This window comes from Gopherus evgoodei, chromosome 11, assembly GCF_007399415.2.
Source record: "Gopherus evgoodei ecotype Sinaloan lineage chromosome 11, rGopEvg1_v1.p, whole genome shotgun sequence".
Lineage (NCBI taxonomy): Eukaryota > Metazoa > Chordata > Testudines > Testudinidae > Gopherus > Gopherus evgoodei.
Window position 1 is genome coordinate 27,385,861 of NC_044332.1, and position 20,572 is coordinate 27,406,432.

The window sequence follows — 20,572 nt, forward strand, 5'->3', positions numbered from 1 at the left end:
GTACTGGGTAGGTCAGTGGTCCCCAAACTTTTTCTGTCATGCCCCCCCTTACCCGTAATGGAATCTTTCTATGCCTCATCCGCCCTGAGCTGCAGTCGGGAACCAGGGCTAGGAGTAGAGCTAAAGCTGGAGCTGGAGCCGGGGTTGGAGCTGCTGCTGGAGTCCGGGTTGGGAGCTCGGACCAAGAGAAGAGCTGCAGCTGAGGCCAGGGCGAGAGCCGCAGCTGTGGCTGGGAGTGAGGCTGGGAGCCAGAGGCCAACACCAAAGCCAAAACCACAGTTGGGCCTGGGGGCAGGGCCTGGGTGAAGCTAGGGGCAGAGCGGGACTGAGTAGTGCTCCCTTCCTATCCCCTATGGGCTGGTCCAGGCCCCATCATATCCCCCAAATGTTTCTACACACACACACCTAGCGGGCACTCCCCAGAGTTTGGAGACCACAGGCGTATGTGCTGTCACCTTTTCCTACTGGAGAAGATATGATGATTTCATATGTCCATATCTGTGCACATAACCAAAGCCAACCTGTAATTTAGCCTGACTGTAATTTTCTGCTCAAGAGGCCAAGGACTTCAATAGTAGGGTTGTTGAAAGATGTTGGCTGGAGTGTAACAATATTGCCGGTCAGGAATGTGAGGTATTGTGTGCAGGTGTGGCTGCAAAGCATCAAAGATCCTAATTCTGCAGGGCTGACTTTAGTGGGAGCAGGACTAGACCTAAAAATTAGGTCAAACCACAACTGCTATTCAATCATAAAATACTTGTAAAAATACATTGCAAACTACAGTGGTTTGTTTTGATGGGGAAAGGAAGGCTATCCGAAATTCCACCCAGATGTCCATCTACTTGGCTATTCTTCTTAGATTTCTTATTTTAAGTTAGGGGAGAGTTTTTTTCTGAGAGAATTGGGTTCAGAATCCATAAAGACACAGAATAACAATCTTTTATGGTTTCATAGCCAGTGCTTGCCATTCATTCTCTTTTGTAAATGCTGGTTTCACAAGGAGACTGGTAGTCGACACTGAAATAAGGAAAGAACATGTTATCAGTAGATATTCGAGACAATCATGTTTTCTTGTCTTGATTCATTTTGTGTAATGAACTTTAAGAAAAACCATTCAGTTTTGGAATAGACAAAAATGAGCCTCTGTTATACGTTATCTAAGTTAATGGATTCCTTTTATGAAAGGCAAAAAATAGCAGTGTTACTAAATGTAACTAATGTATCTAGAGTTTGGAGAGCATAATGCTAAATGTTCATGGTACATTCTCTATCCCTTTGGGCAATATCTTATGATCAATTTTGCTACTCTGCCCTGACCTAATTATTGCTGTTGCTTATGAAAGGAAATAGAGAAAAACATATTTTAGTTGGTTGATAAGCCATCTAGAAAATTATATTAGCATGATCAATCCTTAATGATTATAGTATCTCGTAATATTAGATCACCTGAAAAGGTGTTTGTTGAAGGGGAGAGGAAGAAATAAGTTGACTTCATCAGGCAATTAGCCTTTGCATACTTCCTCAGTTGATTTTATAGAGGCACACCTGTTGCAACTTCTATTCAAGCAGATAAGGGTACTTTTGTAAAATGTTATTACTGTTATTACAGTTATCAGAGCCAGTTTATTTCATCATTATAATAATGAAATATTTGAGACATTTGCTTCATTGTTAACTGGCTGCTGGTCAGTTATGGGATGCTTTACCCAAGTTCCCCGTGCATAAGCTAGCAGTCTTGAATCAGTCAGTAATAAGTGGCTGAAAAGTTCTTTTAGATTCTTAAGTGGATTTGCTAAAGCTTCCAACTGGCATTTTCCACCTTAGTTTCCTGATCATGATATGCTTTCATTTTGCAAAGTATTATCCATTTAGCATCTGGTTTTTGTCTATAGTTATGTATCCTTACATCTCAATACCATGGCATATCCAAGGCGTGTTTATTTTGATAAAAGTATTTGACTTAGAGCATGTCCAGTACATTTTGAAAAAGGGGGACTAAGAAAATCCAGGGATTTATAGACCAGTTAGCTTAAATTTGGTACTCAGAAAGATAATGGAGCAAATAATTGTAAGCCCCTGGTCATGGCACCAGTGAATTCTGCCCATTACGCTGCCATCATTGGTGCCAATCTTAATAAGGAAATAAGGTGATAATTAACAGTCAATATGGATTTGTCAAGAACAAATCATGCCAAACCAACCTAATATTCTACTCTGACAGGATAATAAGCCTTGTGGCAAGGGGGAAGCAGGAGATGTGGTATATGCCGACTTTAGTAAGGCTTTTGATACTATCTCACTTGACCTTCTCATAAACAAACTAGAGAAACATAGCTTAGACAAATCTACTATAAGGCGGGTGTACAACTGGTTGGAAAAGTGTACTCCAAAGAGTAATTATCAATGGCTCACAATCAATCTGGAAGGGCATATTGAGTGGGGTACTGCAGGCATCTGACGTGGGTCCAATTTTATTCAATATCATCATAAACTATTTAGATAATGCATAGAGAGTACACTTATAAAGGTTGCAGATGATACCAAGCTGGGAGGGGATGCAAGCATCTTGGAGGATAGGATTACAATTCAAAATGATCTTGACAAACAGGAGAAATTGTCTGAAATGAATAGGCTGCACTTCAGTAAGAACTTATGCAAGGAAGGAACACTCAGGAAGGAACAATCAGTTGCACAAATACAAAATGGTAAATGACAGCCTAGGAAGGAGTACTGCAGAAAAGTATCTGTAGGTTATAGTGGATCACAAACTAAAAGAATCAACAATGTGATACTGTCACAAAAAAGGCAAATAGCATTCTGGGCTACATTAGCAAGAGTGTTATAAGCAAGACACGAGAAACAATTCTTCCAAGGCCTCAGTGGAGAATTGTGTCCAGTTCTGGGCACCACACTTCAGGAACAATTGTACAAACTAGAGACAGTCCAGAGGAGAGAAACAAAAATGATTATACATCTAGAAAATATGACGTAGGTGGAAATATTGAAAAAAAAAAGAGTTTGTATACTCTGGAGAAGAGAAAACTGAAGGGAAACATGGTAACAGTCTTCAAGTACATAAAAGATTGTTATAAAGAGGAGGGTGACAAGTTGTTGTCCTTTTCCACTGAGGACAGGAAAAAAAGTAATGAGCGTAAGCTGCAGCAAGGGAGATTTAGGGTAGCTAACCTTTGGAACAAATTACCTAGGGAGTTTGTAGAATTTCCATCATTAGTGGGTTTCAGATGTTTGTCTAGCTTGTTTTTGTCAGGGATGGTCTAGACTGGATAATAATCCTGCCCTAGTGCAGAGCACTGTACTAGATGACCTGTCAAAATCCCTCCCTGCATACCACAAACACATCTGTAAAATTATACACCGAGGACCAATGTCAGCTTTGGTGTAACTGGACTGAACTCCATTGTCCCCACCAGGGCTGTATTTGGCATGCAATATTCACTCCACTCATCTTGATGGTAGGGATTTTAGGTTTTTTCAGTGAATTGTTATTTAAGTCTTTAGGGTTGGTGATTCCTGACAGAAAATTGAAATCCCCAAGTTACTCAGAGAGCTGGAACAGTTTGGCCCCAGCAGTGCAAGCTTCCCCACTAGAGTTCTGCTGCCTTTCTAGGAAAGAGGCTATTTCAGTATCTATATATATATTAAATTCTCTGCCTTTTTGTTGAGACTCCCTGTGATGTAGTGTATGGAACTGAATGAGTTAAGGAGCAACTTTGGGCCCAGGCATCCTCGTCCAGCTGCACATATAGAGCATGCTCCATCTGAAGGTGCAGCTTAAAAGGGAGTCAGACAGCTAGGAAAATCATTGACAGGGCAGGAGAAAGGACCTACCCTGAGAGTTCCTGGAAAAGGGCGCTGCAGTAACCTCCTCCAGGAGAGGAAGAGCCTGCCTGCTAAGCCCAGAGGGACTGATGGTTCAGTTATTATCTTTTCTTTTACTATGAGGCAAACTAAGATTTTGGCAAGAGAATGTGTGGCAGGAAGTGGCCCAGGGAGGCAGCCTTAAGGCACTCCTGGGTGTTGGACATTTTTACCTCTTATATGGGACCCTGGGCCAGAGCAGTGGAGTAAATGGGCTCCCCTACCAACCCTTCTCTTTAAGAAGGGTATGAAAACCCTCATTTCTAGACACTCCTTGAGGGCAGGAAGGAAGGGAAACCCATCTGGGATTGGACACCCACAAGGGTCAGTAGACAGATCTTGTATGTTCCTTGGAACCCTATCACAGCAGAGAGAGATTTGACTAATGATCTGACCAGAGGGTCAGGTAACCCCTGTCACAGACAGTCAAATCACAGGGCATGATGGTGGCCCAGGGGACAGATAAGTGTCGTGGCGAGCAGAGGGCTAAACCGCTAGCCATTGGGTCGTGCCACCAGTGAACACTGCCCATCACGCTACCATCACTGGTGCCAATCTTAATGATTTTTATGATGTGGACACATATATTATGTATGCATAAGCTGTAAATGTGTCATGTCTGCAGTGTAGGGCGCAATAAGCATTTAATGTTGCCATTCATAGTGCAGGGCCTCGTCCTGTAATTAAAATGGATATACATGAATATTTGGAAAGAAATATGGAACCATAAGTTGCTGACTGATTTTGTTCGTCAGATGACTCAGGATGAAAGACATTCTCAAGAAGCTGGATACTATACTTTACATAGGTATTTTGCTATGGAAGGGCGGGGGCTGGGGGCTATGCTATAAAATATGGGATCTATTTTGTGCTTATTGTAAATATATTTTAATGTAGGGCTTGAAAAATTTGCCAGACAGCCACTAGCTAGGGGACCAAACTTACTTGCAGAAACCAATATGAAAGATGGTACCAGCAAGCCTCAGACCCCAGCAGCTGGGATTCTGGCCGAGTGCTGTTCATCTCTCTTCCCACGGATCCATCTTTCATATCAGGATCTCATTGATACTGTAGGTGTCAGGTAAATTTGAATCTGCTCACTCCCGCTCCTCTGCTCTTGTTGGTTGAAGGAATCTACACCATCATTCTCCCCCCTGCTCCCACATTCTCTTGACTATTGAGAAGTGAAATCAGACTCTGTCCCCCTCCTCTGGTTTCCTGGCTACTGTGGTACTCTACCTATCCTCAATCTTTAAGAAGTCTTCCATTGACCTAGTGTTGTCTACACCAGGGGTTAGGTTGGATTTTCAACATCTCTGAGAGATGTAGCTGTGCCAATGTACGTTTCTAGTGTAAACCGGCCCTCAGTTGTGACTACAGAAAGCCCTTTCTGGTACACCTTTCAACTCTGGACTTTAAGGAGCCTTAAAGTGGGTGTAAGCTTTATTTACACTCACTCTGAGGCCCTTTTACATTGCCAGGGTGGTATAAAGAGGACTTAGAGTGCATTAGAATAAAGTCCAATGTCTGCAACCTAGTGTTAGGATTTAAAAGCAGTCATTTCCTAGGTCAATCATAGTTTAATCAAGGCTAGTAGCAGCATCTTAAAATTGGTTAATATCCATATTTGGGTTTCCTGGATGATTTAAGTGGAGTGGCATATTATCTTCTCTATAGTCAGCCTAAAGATAGATTTGATGGCTGTGAGCAAAGATGTGAAATTGCTATAGGCTTCCTCTCTTATAGCCTGCCACCTATTTGATTTATATGATAAGTGATCTCAGATGACCCTCCAAGGCACTGAACCATTAGAGAGTTATGTTGCACAGTGATAAGAAATCTTCAGAGATACCTAAATCTTCCTTTACCACTGGGAGCTTCATCTGTTCTGAAATACAGAGCATTTCTATGTATGATGTTGCTATCTCACTAGCCATACTAATATTCAAAAGGATACACAGATTTAAATCAATAGTACACAGATAAAGACCTTAAAACTGAAGTATTTGCCAAGTGCGTGTTAGACAGCTCTTCCAGGTGTTTTTTTTCTTTTGTGTTCTATTTCTTGAAAGTTGAATGGCCAGAATGGTTCAAATTCAAGTTCTCTATTAGTCTTCCAACCAAGTAGGAAGCTGGCCAGCATGTACACTACAGTCTGAAAGCCATTTCAACCAAGGAGTGATTTTCTTATTTTAGCCTTCATGCATTCATGGATTATGTCCTTTCTTAGTTAGCATATGTACTAAGATCAGGGTTGGTTTAGCTGTTGTTTTCTAGGAACAAGTGAAAGTGCCACTCCTTTTGCTTTGAATCATAGTGGGACACGTGTTTTTAGCCTAAGGTCAGTAAGGGTATATCCAGTTAACTACGGCTATATTCTTTTTTTTAAAGAGAAAGTAGGTGCTATTTATCTGGATTCCTGCTATTGAATCCATGTCTAATGCAGCATTGTTTAAAAATAATCTGCCACAAATGTTAGCTTCATAGTGTATGTTTGATACAAGGATAATCTCCTACATAGAGTTCATCTACTCTGTGTCAGGTATAGGACATCAAATACAAGACACTTATTGTAGGCAGTATTGTATTTAGCCTCCGCATTAGTGCATAAAGGAAGGAGAGTGTGCGGGTGCCTACTTCTACTCAGACTGCTGGGCATATCAAAATGGACAAGATCAGGGGAGTGGCCTAGGAAAATTTCTAATTTACAACCTGCCATCCTCGACAGCATCGTGTGAATGTTTACAGCTGCTGCTTTTGTTCATTGAAAATTCTCCTGTAAGGAAGAGATTTCTCTTTAAAACAAAACTAATGCAAGAGAGAGATGAATAGTCCCCCCATGCTATTTGGCTTTTTGCTCAAAGATATTTTATGAGAGGCAGCTCTTGGCAAATTTAAATGATCCTCTTCCTTAAGCTGGCAAATGCTGTCAATTCCAGTCCTCTTACACTCCCATAAATCTGTAAAGTTGGCATCCCAGATACACAAGGCAACAATAAAATTGTGCAGGAGGACAGCGCAAGGGTGCTATAATAACTGTTGGTTTGTGTCAGCACTCAGAAAGCCTCTATTAGGGTTTTATTCTATGAGCTATTTCTTTTGAAACACAATTACCTATATTTGCTAGGAGAGAGTGGTCTTGGCTGATTATATTTTAATTTTTAGAAAATGCACTTTAAATCGAGTTGTGTGGGTGCGGGTGGGAGAACGTGTGATGGAAACTAGCAAATTGTATTAGAATAAATTTTATAGGCCCTCCTTTGATTGCTTTTGTTTAAGAATTAAAACCATTCCCAACAGGCTATAACTGTACAAAAAGAGAACACCCAGTATGTGTTTGTATAGATTCACATCCTGACTGCTGACCCACATGTTCATACAGGTCCACAAACCATCCCCACGTGAGACAATAAATAGGAGGGTAGTATCAAGCAGTGGCAGGAGAGGAGCAATTCTGTGGCTGCAAAGCCATTCCCGCTCCCCCCGCATAGAGCTGTAGGGAATAATCGGAAGGAGTTGATGCCTCCTCCTTTGTCTCTATATTAGAGACGCTGGCTCTTCCTGTCTGGATGACAGCTGAGGAAACAGAAAGTGGTGCCTAAAAACCCATCAAGACAAAGATATCCCTTCTCCCCCAAGCAATTAGGTGGGAAAAGAACCCAAGTCTCCATTATCCCACTACTTCTTCCTTAATAAATAATCTTTGTGTTCTTTTTATTTACCTTTTGGGTACACTTGGGTCACATTTGCAAGCTTTTCTCTGCCATGAATGGTTGGAAACTTATTTTAAGAAGTGAAGATTCTCCTATATTCACATGACTCAAAGAGCACCAAATAACGGGCAACGCCTGATAAAATCACAAGAGTTGGCAACACTGGGTGACATCAAACAGGATAATTCCTGCCCCAGGCCTCAATGTCCTTCTTGCATTCCCAGATTGCTCTGGGTAGGCTATTACAGTCCCTAGGGGTGTGGTCTTCAGGGCCTAGGGAGACGGAGAAGCATTTGTATCGTCTCCTGCTCCTTTTCTGCAGCTCTCTGGGATCTGACTGGGCCACGGTTGCAGAGTCCCTCTGTGTCCTTTAACATGCTTGCCTAATCCATCCCAGGACTTGGCAACCCTGCATGGATCCTTAATACACTGAAGTGCTCCCATGTTGCTCAGCATTACAATTTGGCGCCCCTATATGTTTGAAAAATTTTGGTGATATTATGCTCAGTTACATCAGGGTTCAAAGGGCTCTGGATCAAGTCACAAATTTGCCACAGATATTGTTTTGTAATATAATTATTAATTTTGTTGATGCATGTGTCTGTGGGGGGGGGAGCGAGAATACATTTGTATCTGAGACAGCAGGATAGAAGAACAAGACGTGTCAGACTTATTACCGATGCGGAGACCATTTTTTCATTTTGTTCATAATGTTTTGAATCTTTGCCAAGCTTCTGAGAGGAAGGCCACTCTTGAGCCCATCCCATGTTTCACACCCATTCATTGTTCTCACTTTGAAGCTTTTGACGGAGCTAGTGCTTTCAGGAGAAAGACTTATTGATTAGAATGAAGTCATTGTCAGCATCTGGGCTTTTATTTCTCTACTCTGTTTTTTATTCACTGTGTAGAAGGTGTTTGTGGTATTTTACCCTAACTTGGCAAATTCCATTGGCCTCTCTCCACTTATTCCTCAGAGCACTCTCACTTTCTCCCCTGCCCTTTTGACCTGCTCAAGTCTGTCATGATAATGCTCAAGCGTATGGTGGGATGGCTAAGGTCATGACTACAGATGCAGCACTGCAGCAGTGCAGCTGCATTGCGTCTGGTGAAGGCGCTCTATGCTGGCGGGAGAGAGTTCTCCCATTGACAGAGTAGCGAGCAGCAGAGGCTATGTCAGCGGGAGAAGCTCTCTCGTCGACATAGAACACGAGCAGTTATGTCGGTGTAACTAATGTTACCCTGGGGGGTGGTTTAATGTTCCAGAACAAGCTTTCAGAACAAGCTTCTTTTCTACTGTTGAAGGAGCATCTTCCTTCAACAGTAGAAAAGAAGGCTACAATATAATAAATAATTTTTATTTCTAATTTTCCTACTCTTCTGTAAGAGAGATCACATATTAGTTGTTGCTGGGATAAATTCTTAACGAATGTCTCTAAATTTTACGGGGGTTTTTTTTGTCCTGCATTACTTCCCATGTCTTTGTGGGTCTGCCGTGTTGTGCTTTCTTGTCTTCTGTATGCAGTGAAGTCCTTTTTTTAAATAATTGGGCAATAGAATAAATAATCCTGAGCTATCTCAAAAAGTTTTAGCAATAGCAGCTTAATTATGGAAAGATCCTTTTCACAAATACTGTCCCTTTTGTGGATCACTTGGTTTTGCCACAACATGTGGCTTGCAATATGTTCTTTGAGATCAGCATGAGGATTTAGCTTCTATTCCCTTCTTTGGATTGATAAAATAAGTCAAAATATTTTTTTTTAATTAACACTTTTGTGTCAGATAGTTCCTCTATACATGTGCGCAATTGGTAATGTCATCTGGTGCTGTATAATGCAATAGATTTATATGTGTGATTCTCATATTATAAAGTGATGTGAGGAATGAACATTGAAGTGAGAGCCAGGGAATCGTTAGTTTTAATCCTGATTCTGACCCTAGAGCAAGTCACTCAGGAATAGATTTTCAAGGGTGAACTTTAATCCAAATTCAGACTAGAAATAGGGTGAAAATTTTTAACAGTGCAGGTAATTAATCATTGTAACAGTTTACCAAGGATTGTAGGCAGTTTCCCATCACTGTCAATTTTTAAAATCAGGACTGAATATTTTTCTGAAATATATGATCTAGTTCAAACATAGTTATTGGACCTGAAGCAGGAATTAACACAGGCTTATGTTATGTAGGAGATCACAATGGTCCTTTGTGGCCTTAAAATCTATTAGTCTGGTTTTGAGTGCCTCGATATTTGGATGTCCAACTTTACACCCCAAAGAGCTCATTTTCAGAGGTGCTGAGTACTCCTCTTCAATGGATGTTTAGAGGTGCTCCTCAGATCGGTTTGCTTATAATGATACTGAACTCCTTTGTAAAGCGCTCTGAGATTCACTGATGAGAAGCGCTGTAGGTAGTAGAGGTGTTATTAAGGGATCTAGGTTTAGGCACCCAAATTAGGAAATTGTGGCCCTGGTATCTGAAATTGGTTGCTACAAAAACAAACACCAAAACTAGAAGCCATTTCTGGAAACTCAGAATTCTGCCTCAGATACTCATAGACTTTAAGGTCAGAAGGGACCATTATGATCATCTAGTCTGACCTCCTGCACAATGCAGGCCACAGAATCTCACCCACCCACTCCTGTAACAAACCTCTAACCTATGTCTGAGTTACTGAGGTCCTCAAATTGTGGTCTGAAGACCTCAAGCTGCAGAGAATCCTCCAGCAAGTGACCTGTGACCCATGCTGCAGAGGAAGGCGAAAAACCTCCAGGGCCTCTGCCAATCTGCCCTGGAGGAAAATTCCTTCCCGACCCCAAATAAGGCGATCAGTTAAACCTTGAGCATGTGGGCAAGACTCAGCAGCCAGCACCCAGGAAAGAATTCTCTGTAGTAACTCAGATCCCACCCAATCTAACATCCCATCAAAGACCATTGGGCATATTTACCTGCTGATAATCAAAGATCAGTTGCCAAATTAATTGCCAAAATTAGGCTATCCCATCATACCATCCCCTCCATAAACTTATCAAGCTTAGTCTTAAAGCCAGATATGTCTTTTGCCCCCACTACTCCCCTTGGAAGGCTGTTCCAGAATTTCACTACTCTAATGGTTAGAAACCTTCATCTAATTTCAAGTCTAAACTTCCTAGTGTCCAGTTTATATCCATTTGTTCTTGTGTCCACGTTGGTACTAAGCTTAAATAATTCCTCTCCCTCCCTAATATTTATCCCTCTGATTTATTTATAAAGAGCAATCATATCCCCCCTCAACCTTCTTTTGGTTAGGCTAAACAAGCCAAGCTCTTTGAGTCTCCTTTCAGAAGACAGGTTTTCCATTCCTCGGATCATTGTAGTAGCCCATCTCTGAACCTGTTCTAGTTTGAATTTATCCTCCTTAAACATGGGAGACCAGAACTGCACACAGTATTCCACATGAGGTCTCAGCAGTGCCTTGTATAGTGGTACTAACACCTCTTTATCTTTGCTGGAAATACCTCACCTGATGCATCCTAAAACTGCATTAGCTTTTTTAACGGCCATTCCAGTCTTTTTTAAATGGAGGTTAAAATGCTCACTTATGTGCCTCACAGTATTCTGTGACGGGTGATCATTAATGTTGGAACACCTCTTGGAAGAAGAGTCATGCTATCTAAGTACCAACTAATATTCAAAATCAGACTAGCCTTCCACATATACATTTGAGTGTAACATCCCTTGTATATTGTGGTTGCTCTAATTACAGGCCATGTCTACATCTAAAATTTTGCAGCGCTGGTTGTTACAGCTGTATTAGTACAGCTGTATAGGGCCAGCGCTGCAGAGTGGCCACACTTACAGCAACCAGCGCTGCAAGTGGTGTTAGATGTGGCCACACTGCAGCGCTGTTGGGCGGCTTCAAGGGGGGTTCCGGGAACGCGAGAGCAAACCGGGAAAGGAGACCAGCTTCGCCGCGGTTTGCTCTCGCGTTCCCGGAGCCACCCAGCAAACCGCAGGGAAGGAGACCTGCTTGCTCGGCGTTCCGGGAACGCGAGAGCAAACCGGGAAAGGAGACCCGCTTCGCCGCGGTTTGCTCTCGCGTTCCCAGAGCCACCCAGCAAACCGCAGGGAAGGAGACCTGCTTGCTCGGCATTCCGGGAATGCGAGAGCAAACCGGGAAAGGAGACCCGCTTCGCCGCGGTTTGCTCTCGCGTTCCCGGAGCCACCCAGCAAACCGCAGGGAAGGAGACCTGCTTGCTCGGCGTTCCGGGAACGAGAGAGCAAACCGGGAAAGGAGACCCGCTTCGCCGCGGTTTGCTCTCGCGTTCCCGGAGCCACCCAGCAAAACCGCAGGGAAGGAGACCTGCTTGCTCGGCGTTCCGGGAACGAGAGAGCAAACCGGGAAAGGAGACCCGCTTCGCCACGGTTTGCTCTCGCGTTCCCGGAGCCACCCAGCAAACCGCAGGGAAGGAGACCTGCTTGCTCGGCGTTCCGGGAACGAGAGAGCAAACCGGGAAAGGAGACCCGCTTCGCCGCGGTTTGCTCTCGCGTTCCCGGAGCCACCCAGCAAACCGCAGGGAAGGAGACCTGCTTGCTCGGCGTTCCGGGAACGCGAGAGCAAACCGGGAAAGGAGACCCGCTTGATTACCAGAGGCTTCCTCCTTCCACGGAGGTCAAGAAAAGCGCTGGTAAGTGTCTACATTGGATTACCAGCGCTGGATCACCAGCGCTGGATCCTCTACACCCGAGACAAAACGGGAGTACGGCCAGCGCTGCAAACAGGGAGTTGCAGCGCTGGTGATGCCCTGCAGATGTGTACACCTTCAAAGTTGCAGCGCTGTAACTCCCTCACCAGCGCTGCAACTTTCTGATGTAGACAAGCCCACAGGAGTGCTAGAGGTTGGGGTGAGCACAGGGAACCCTTTCCCTTCCAACACACCTGCGCAAGGGGTAGTCATAACTTGTCTACACTGAATGGACAATGTAAGGAAAGGCTGCCTTCCATGCTAGTAGCTACATAGGGATGATGTCTGAGCGAGTTGATGGCAAAGCCAAGACTCTGGCCCTCTTTAAGGTCTTGATCCAAAGTGCATTGATGATAAGGCTCCCGGTACTTCAGTGGGATTTGAATCAGGCCCTTAACATGCAAAAAGAGCTTTTCCTCACCACCTTGCTCTCTACATCCCTGGATTATTATTCCTCATGCAGGCATAATGGCTCCAGGCCCTGCTGCTCAGGAAATGCACCTGCTCCCTTTTTCTAGTGCTCCATTGCTTCCGAATAGGCATAATTTGGCCCATATTGCTCTTTTAATAGCAGGCCAGCAGCACACACTGAAGACCTTTAGCAATTTTCAGAGCTGCAGTATCCAGAATGAATAATGGTTACTCTCCCACATGGTGACCCCTCCCCCCACTTTATAGATTATGTTATGTTAGCTACTAGTATTCTTTTGCCAATAAATGCTTCTTTAAGTCACAACAAGGGTTTCTAACAAGAAAATAAGAGGAGTTAGGAAACATAAATAAAACTTGAAAACAACAGCTTGGAAGCCTTTATATGCACTGTAAACAGCTTTTATCATTCAAGTCTATCTGAGTGTTGCAGGTAGAATTTGGCACAGAGACTCGACAAGAAGAAAGACAAAGTCTAGGTTTGAGGATCTGACATACAACAGTGGACCTTCTTCCCATTCTTCAAAAGGGAACTGTGACATTCAGTGCAGGTAGCTCATTCAAGTTTGGTATGCAAGTATTAATTATGTGGTAATTTATGCACATTACCAAGATGTTAGTTTGTTCCTCAGACTTGTTGTAGTTCAAAGTTATTCTGCTTAGTTCAGTCCTCCATAAAAAGCTGCCCTCAATTTTATCACACAAACACAAAGCTGAAAAGCAAAGCCATCTAAAATTGGGGGCGTTTTTAAGAATGCCTTTCAGGCTCTGTACATGAGTCAGTCTGAAAGAAGAGTAGACATCATTATGGGTGCTGCATTTTCAATCTTATATATTGACTGGATTTATTGCTAGACATTTTCTTCACGTGAAGAAAAGACCTGGATAATACTGCTGACATACCACATTCTGCCAATCCTTTGGAGTAGTGTTGTGGCTAAGAAGGCTGTTACTGAGACTAGTGGCTGATTGGCTGGTGTCCAGTAGCAGCAGGGTTAAGGAGCTTGGTCCAGCTTTGAAAAAGCCAGTCAGCCTGGGACGGTATTTAGCCTGGATGCCTGGCTTAGCTGAAAGCCTGGGCATCTTGCAAGATTTGTTCCAGTCCTGGAAGAGATTTAGTTTATTTTAGGAGCTTAGCTAAGGCAGAGACCTGTTCCAGCCTTGAAAGACTATCGTAGTCCCCTATCAGCAGGTGGTATGGGAATCCTTGTAACCTAAGTTACTGCAGTTGCTAATCGAACTAATTATAAAAGAAGTATATTTTCAGTACTCCAAGTCTTTTTCTGCTGCTTGCTTCTTCACAGTAGCAGAGTTCACCACCCATAGTTCATGCGGAACAGTTCAGTCAGAAAACTACATGACAAAGGTGCTATCATCATGAATAAAGGTGGTAGAATCAGTCCCAAAATACCTTTCAAGCTAGAGTATGCCACAAGAACACAGCCCATGGTAACATCCAGGAAGCATAACAACATCATCCCTCGCTTCACCCTCCCCCTACCCTGGTCTCGGGGTACAGTAACCAGGGGCGGCTCCAGGCACCAGCGCACCAAGCGAGTGCCTGGGACAGCAAGCCACGGGGGGCAGCCTGCCGGTCGCCATGAGGGCGACAGTCAGGCTGCCTTTGGTGACTTGCCTGCAGGAGGTCCGCCGGTCTGCGGCTTTGGCAGCAATTCGACGGCGGGTACACCAAAGGCGCAGGACCGGTGGACCTTCTGCAGGCAAGCCAACAAAAGCCACCTGACTGCCATGCTTGGGGCAGCAAAATACATAGAACCACCCCTGACAATAACTTGCTGTGGTTCTATACCAACTACAACCTCCATCTTCCCAGTGCCGACTCTGCTGTACTGGCTAGCACACCAGTGGGTGAAAACAAGGTTCCGCCCCTCTCAGTCCATCTACCCACAACAGACAAAGAGCACCCACTTAGCCGTGTGCATCCAGTCCTAAGGCCCAGGCAGCCTGTGCAGTAGCAAAAAGGGGGGGGGCAGGGATGGCTGTCTTTTGTGAGTGCATAGGCTGAAGGACAATCATGGGCACTGTCTTTTCCTTACTTTTGTATTTGTTTCTCTCTTTCTCCCTAATTTTACCTACCATAGACAATACTTAACATGATCGTTTCAATTCCATTTAAAGGAATTAGCCTTCCATGATTCAGAATTCCATAGCACAGGAGCACATTATTAAAAAATATATATATATTTATAATTGTATTTCCTAACCACCAAGTGATTCCAGTAATCACAAAAGGGTAATGAGGTTCCCAGTCCAAGACAGACAAGGCAATTTCTACTGGCTTAGCTTGTATTAAATTAACTGCATTATTTGGGACTTAACAAGCTAAAATTAAGGTTATTAGAGACAGTAATCTAAATCAGATTTCATAACACAAGTCAGAACATAACCATAATAGTGCAAAGTACCTATATTCCATGTATCTTTTATACTGTGATAGTATTTCATAATGTGTATTTGTTGTATTTATACAACATATTTTAAAAAAATTCTTGGGACAGCATTCTAATAATTTTCATTACCCTGAATAAGCCTCTGCAAACTGGAACCACTCTTTGAAGGTCACATGCATCCGACGAAGTGGGTTTTCACCCACGAAAGCTCATGCTCCAATATGTCTGTTAGTCTATAAGGTGCCACAGGACTCTTTGCTGCTTTCTTTGAAGATAATCTTACTGCTTTCAGAGTTATATGACTGGAATGTATTTTAACAGCTGCAGAGCTATGTGATTGGTGGGCGATCCTACCGCGTAATTGCTTTTTCTTTCATGTCTCCCACCTTGCCTCTTCTCTTCTGACACTGACTGCCCTGTACACCATCCATCAGAGGAGAACATTTGCTCCCTTTGTCATTTAACCAATATGTAGCCTCTAGCGTCTCAAGAAAAAATTTTCTGCTGCCCACTCCAGGGTTAACAATTCCACTATGGATGCTACTGTGAAGGGGTGGATGGAAGCAAGCTTCCAAGAGGTATAGATAAAAGCATATTTGATTACCTGTTGGAAGAACACTTAACAATATTTATCTATCAGTTCAAACATCGCTATTTAGTATCTTTTTAGTTAAATATCAGACCTGCAACAGCGTTAAACCCCTGATGAGATATAATGCGGTGGCAGGTTGGATATTTAAAGTCAGAGTGTGGTTTCCTATATGCGCAGGTGCCTGAAAGAAGTATTCACAGACTGAAAGAATTGAAAGTTTTTATATAAAATTGAGATTTGGAAAGAAGGTTGAAGTTTCCACTGATGGTTGGGATTTTTCCATTATTCTGGAAGCCAGACAGGCACAAAGTCGGACAAATATGCTGAAAATGTAGATGCTTGCAAAGTGGTTTCCTTGGCAACAAAAACAATATGAAATCTTTCCAAATTTGGTTTCTCCCTTGTGTGAGGTTCAGGCAATCCAGATCCTGTTGATAATACAGCTATCTGATCTGAGTGCAGTGAGGCTGCCAGAAGAGGGCCAGATGCTTAAAATAGGGGCTGTTGTGGTTATTACAGTCCATTGACTGTCTAAATTATGTTTGGTGCATCTCTAGCTAAGAATCCCTGTTGCTGAGGAAATTAAGGTTGTCTCTGAAGTGACTTTCAGATAGTGTTAGTCATGTTAGCATGTTTCCTGTGTGACAGTAACTTGCATTCTGGAAGTTGCTAATCAAGCTAACACAAAAAGGAACTTGCTCCTTAGCAGTTCTGCATTGCATTAATAATAAGAGACTGGCTTTGGCTGTTAAAGCTTCCCTGAGACATGTGCCCTACCACATCGCTATCCCGTGGTCCTCTGGAATTGTTCAACTGTATTAAACCTGTAAAATTGCTAATAAGATAAGAACTGTATGTGTTATGGCAGAGCAAAGAGCCCTTTTATTTTTAGCAGGAGCAAATTCACTGTTAAGAGACAAGATAGCTTTTTTCCTGTGCAGCGGTAAACTTTTTTTTTTATGTCTAATTCATTTTCCTCTATAAAGATTTTTTTAGTTGAGCTACAAAGACAAGTGCAGCTAGCAAGTGTGCAAAGAAAAAAGCAGTCACCTTAGAAAATGAACATCTACCAGTCCTGAAGCTAAATATCAGAAGGAAATACAGAGAAAATAACTCTTTCTGAGATGTCTGCTTTTATCAAGGCCACTCATCTGCACAGCAGGAAAGAAAGAATGAGAGAAAACTCATCTTAAATGTGAACCATAGAGCAAGGCCAAAATTTTCAGCCAAAACTGGAAAAATGCAGATTCACTGACACCAAAACATTTTGCCAATTTAACTAATTTTCACGAAATTGTTCATGTCAAAACTTCCCCTGCCTTCCTCCGCAAAAAAACCCCCAACCTAAATCAAAATGTTTAATTTTGACATTTTCAACACAGAATATTCCAAAATTTTCATTTTGCAATTTCCTTACAAAAATTTTAAATATCAAAAATGCATAATGTTTAAATGAAAAGTTTTGCTTCGGGTCATAGAAAAAAAATTTTAAAAAATTGTTTTCAGTACAGCTCAAAATGATGTTTTTTTAAATTACCAGTCAGCTGCAAAGTCCATTATTTGCATAGCTCTAATTAAGACCAGCCATCTCTGTAGACATTGAAAGCAGAAGAATGAGGAAAGGCTAAGTCATTGCCATTTAATCAGGAATGTGTAAGGTTGGGTGCTCAGAGTCTCAATGGTGCCATTAGTAAATTGTCTCTGGAATACCAAATACATGGCTTCTTTGATAAAAGAGCTACCTGTTCATTTATAGCAGAAATTAAGAGCTGTGCTATACTTATATGAAGATGTTCCCCTCCAAAACATCTCCTTTTATTCAAAATATTAAACCTTTCAATTATATGAATTGTTTAAAAAATGACTTACATAGCTATTAAATTGCTCAAGACAGTGTGAAAAATCCCTGGCCAAATGTGGAGGTAAAATAAGGACACACCTTTTTAACTACAATGAAATACAGTGAATGTGATTTTTGGAGCAAAGAATAGAAAAACGAAAGATGTTTTGCTGAAAATATAGATTCTCTCCCTCTAAAACTTGGGACAAATGGCAACATGTTTACAAATGCTCAGTTATGAGATAGATGATACTTGGCTCTTATATAGTGTCTTCCACCTGGAAATCCCAAAATGCTTTACAAACCATACTTCAAAGTATAGTTATCCCCATTTTACAGCTGGTGAATCTGTTGGGCAAGGAAATTGTAACTGGTCTGAGCGAGAGCTGGGAGTTGAGTGCCTTAGCCACAAGACCACTGCCAAGAATGGCTGCCAAAAACTGACCTTTCCAAGAAATAGATTATCATTAAAAATCAAACTTGGTTAGATCAGCTAAATTTCCAACAGCTTTTAAAGAAAACATCAAAACACCATACTGGACCCTTCTTCCTACAGTGACAACTCATTGGAGCAGAAATCCAGAGCATGTTTGGTTGGCTTTATTTTGTTGTTGTTTTCAGCTTCCCTTGATTGCTTAAAACTGAAGTTTTGTATGTATAAAAATAAATAAACTGATGACAATTCTACAAGCTGGAAAAAAAACCCAATTGATGTAATGTTAACTTCCTTCTCTTATATCTCTTCCTTCACTTTAGGTGAAGATTTCCTTTTTAATACAATTTAGATTCAGGCAATGATCTGATGGGAAATTCCTTTAGAGTAGCTCAGATCTAAAAAATATGAATGTTTGGTTTGACTTTGTTAAGCCTACAGGAAAAACATGTGAGACTCTCTCTCTTAGGTACTTCTGTGGTTACTATCATAATATCTGAGGGCTTCACAACCTTTAATGTATTTATTGTCACAACACCATGGCAAGGTAAAAAAAAATGCTGTTTTCCCATTTTAGAAGATGCGGCACTGAAGCAAAGACAAGTAATAGGCCTAAATTTGCAAGTAATTTTTGGTGCCTCTATTTTTGGATTCTCAACTTGAGACACTTTGGGCTTGTCTTCACTCCAGGGGTAAGTTGACCTAAGTTAAGCTACTCCAGCTACGTAAATAACATAGCTGGAGTCGATGTAACTTAGGTCAACTTACCCAAGTGTCTTCACTGCACTGTGTCAATGGGAGATGCTCTCCAGTCGACTTCCTTTACTCTTCCCAGAGAGTTGGAGTACTGGGGTCGACTGGAGAGTGCCTTGCCATCGCTTTAGCAGGTCTTCACTAGATCTCCCTGAGTGAAGACCAGCCCTTTAAAGAGCTTGATTTTTCTTCCAAGCCCCTTCTAAAAATCAAATTTTTAAGCTGTCTCAGGTTGGGCACCCAAAACTCACTAGCCCCTTTGAAAATTTAGGGTTGAATGGTGAGGTCACAAAGGGAGTTTGTGGCAGAGTGGAAAGTCTCCAAAATCCAGGCTAGCACCTAGGTCTAACTCCATAACTAGCCTTCCTCTTTTGGAGGCTTAGAACACCTACCTCGTAAAAACTGCTTTGCAGTAATTTGGGTTCCTTTATCGTTTTGTGCTGCACCACTTTAGGGGGAAAAGCAAACCAATTTGGTGCCTGCCCATACAAACTTAAAATGCGTGTAATTCTAGTATTATAGTACCATTCCAGCAACTTTCAGAATGTGATGAGTAGAGTTGGGCACAAAATGGTTTCCCTGTCCCATGAAAACTTTTGAGATTCTGGAAAAAATTTCTCATCCTGAACTGGGATAAAAAAGTCAAAATTGTGAAAAATTTCACAACCCAAATGTCTGACGGGGGAGTGGGGCAGGAGAGAACTGGTACCAATTAATCACATTACTGTATTTCATTTCAGTCATTTCTAAACATTTTGTTTCAATTAAGCTTTTTAAAAATTTTTTTACTATAATTAACTGAATTTTTTTAACAAAAAGCCATTTTGAACCAGAAAACTGATACCTTTCGTTTACAAACAGGATCTTTTGACAATTTAGAAACTTTTCTTTTCAGAAATGTTTTGAGTCAAGACATTTGTTGAAAGCAACTTTCTCCTGAAAAGTTTTGGTTTCGACAAATCAGTATTTTTGATGGCTGCAGGTCGAGGGGAGGTGGAAGTTTTGCTGGAAAATTCCTGACCAGCTCTAGTGATTAGTCCTGTCAACCTCAGTGGGTCTACTTACATGCTTAAAGCTTTCTAGGGGGTTCTGTGCTTCTCTAAATCTCTGTCCTGCAGTAAATCTGTACCACTGTTCTAAATTTGAATGAACAAATAGTAAAAGGAAGACATTAAAAGTAGGTAGCAAAGAATTTCTATGCAGATAATGACAATCAAAGTTGTTACTTTAAGTCCGGCGTGAGCTAATTATTCTGTTACTATAAGTTATATCTTTATGTACTGTGTCTCCTACAAAGCACCTATCCACAGCTCTCAATACTTATACTGTTTTATAAAAAAAAATATAGCATTCTGTTGGATCATTTCACAAGAATTCTCCCTAAAACTATCACTAACAGTCCACTTGTACCCCTCTCAACTTATCCATTCATATTCTTTCCTTGGTACCTTCATGTAATTTATGGGACATTAAGGGCTGAATTCAAAGCCCAATGTAACATTTTCAAATTGAATTTCAATGGCACTTAGACTCCTTTGTCACCTATGTACTCACTTTTGGAAATTTTACCTTATATCCCTGTGTCCAATTCGGTGCCGGAGGGGGCCCGTGAGAAAATTCTGCCAGCAAAATGAAAGAAGGGTTGGATTGATTTCTCTGTCCCTGGTGGCATTCTTCCCCCAATATGAACAGTGCTAAATCATCCCTGCCAGAAATGACTAGTTCTCAGGGCTCATAACAATACTTCTGAAGAGACAAATCTTTTGCCTTTGGAATAGACCAGATAGCACCATGAGATAGGTAT

The 20,572-nt window shown here is 41.9% G+C and overlaps 1 protein-coding gene across 1 annotated transcript in view; it reads left to right on the plus strand.

Moving 5' to 3' along the window:
- TMEFF2 (transmembrane protein with EGF like and two follistatin like domains 2) overlaps window positions 1-20,572 on the plus strand; it is a 181,240-nt gene that overhangs the window by 76,205 nt on the left and 84,463 nt on the right. The gene's annotated exons all lie outside the window — the stretch shown is intronic.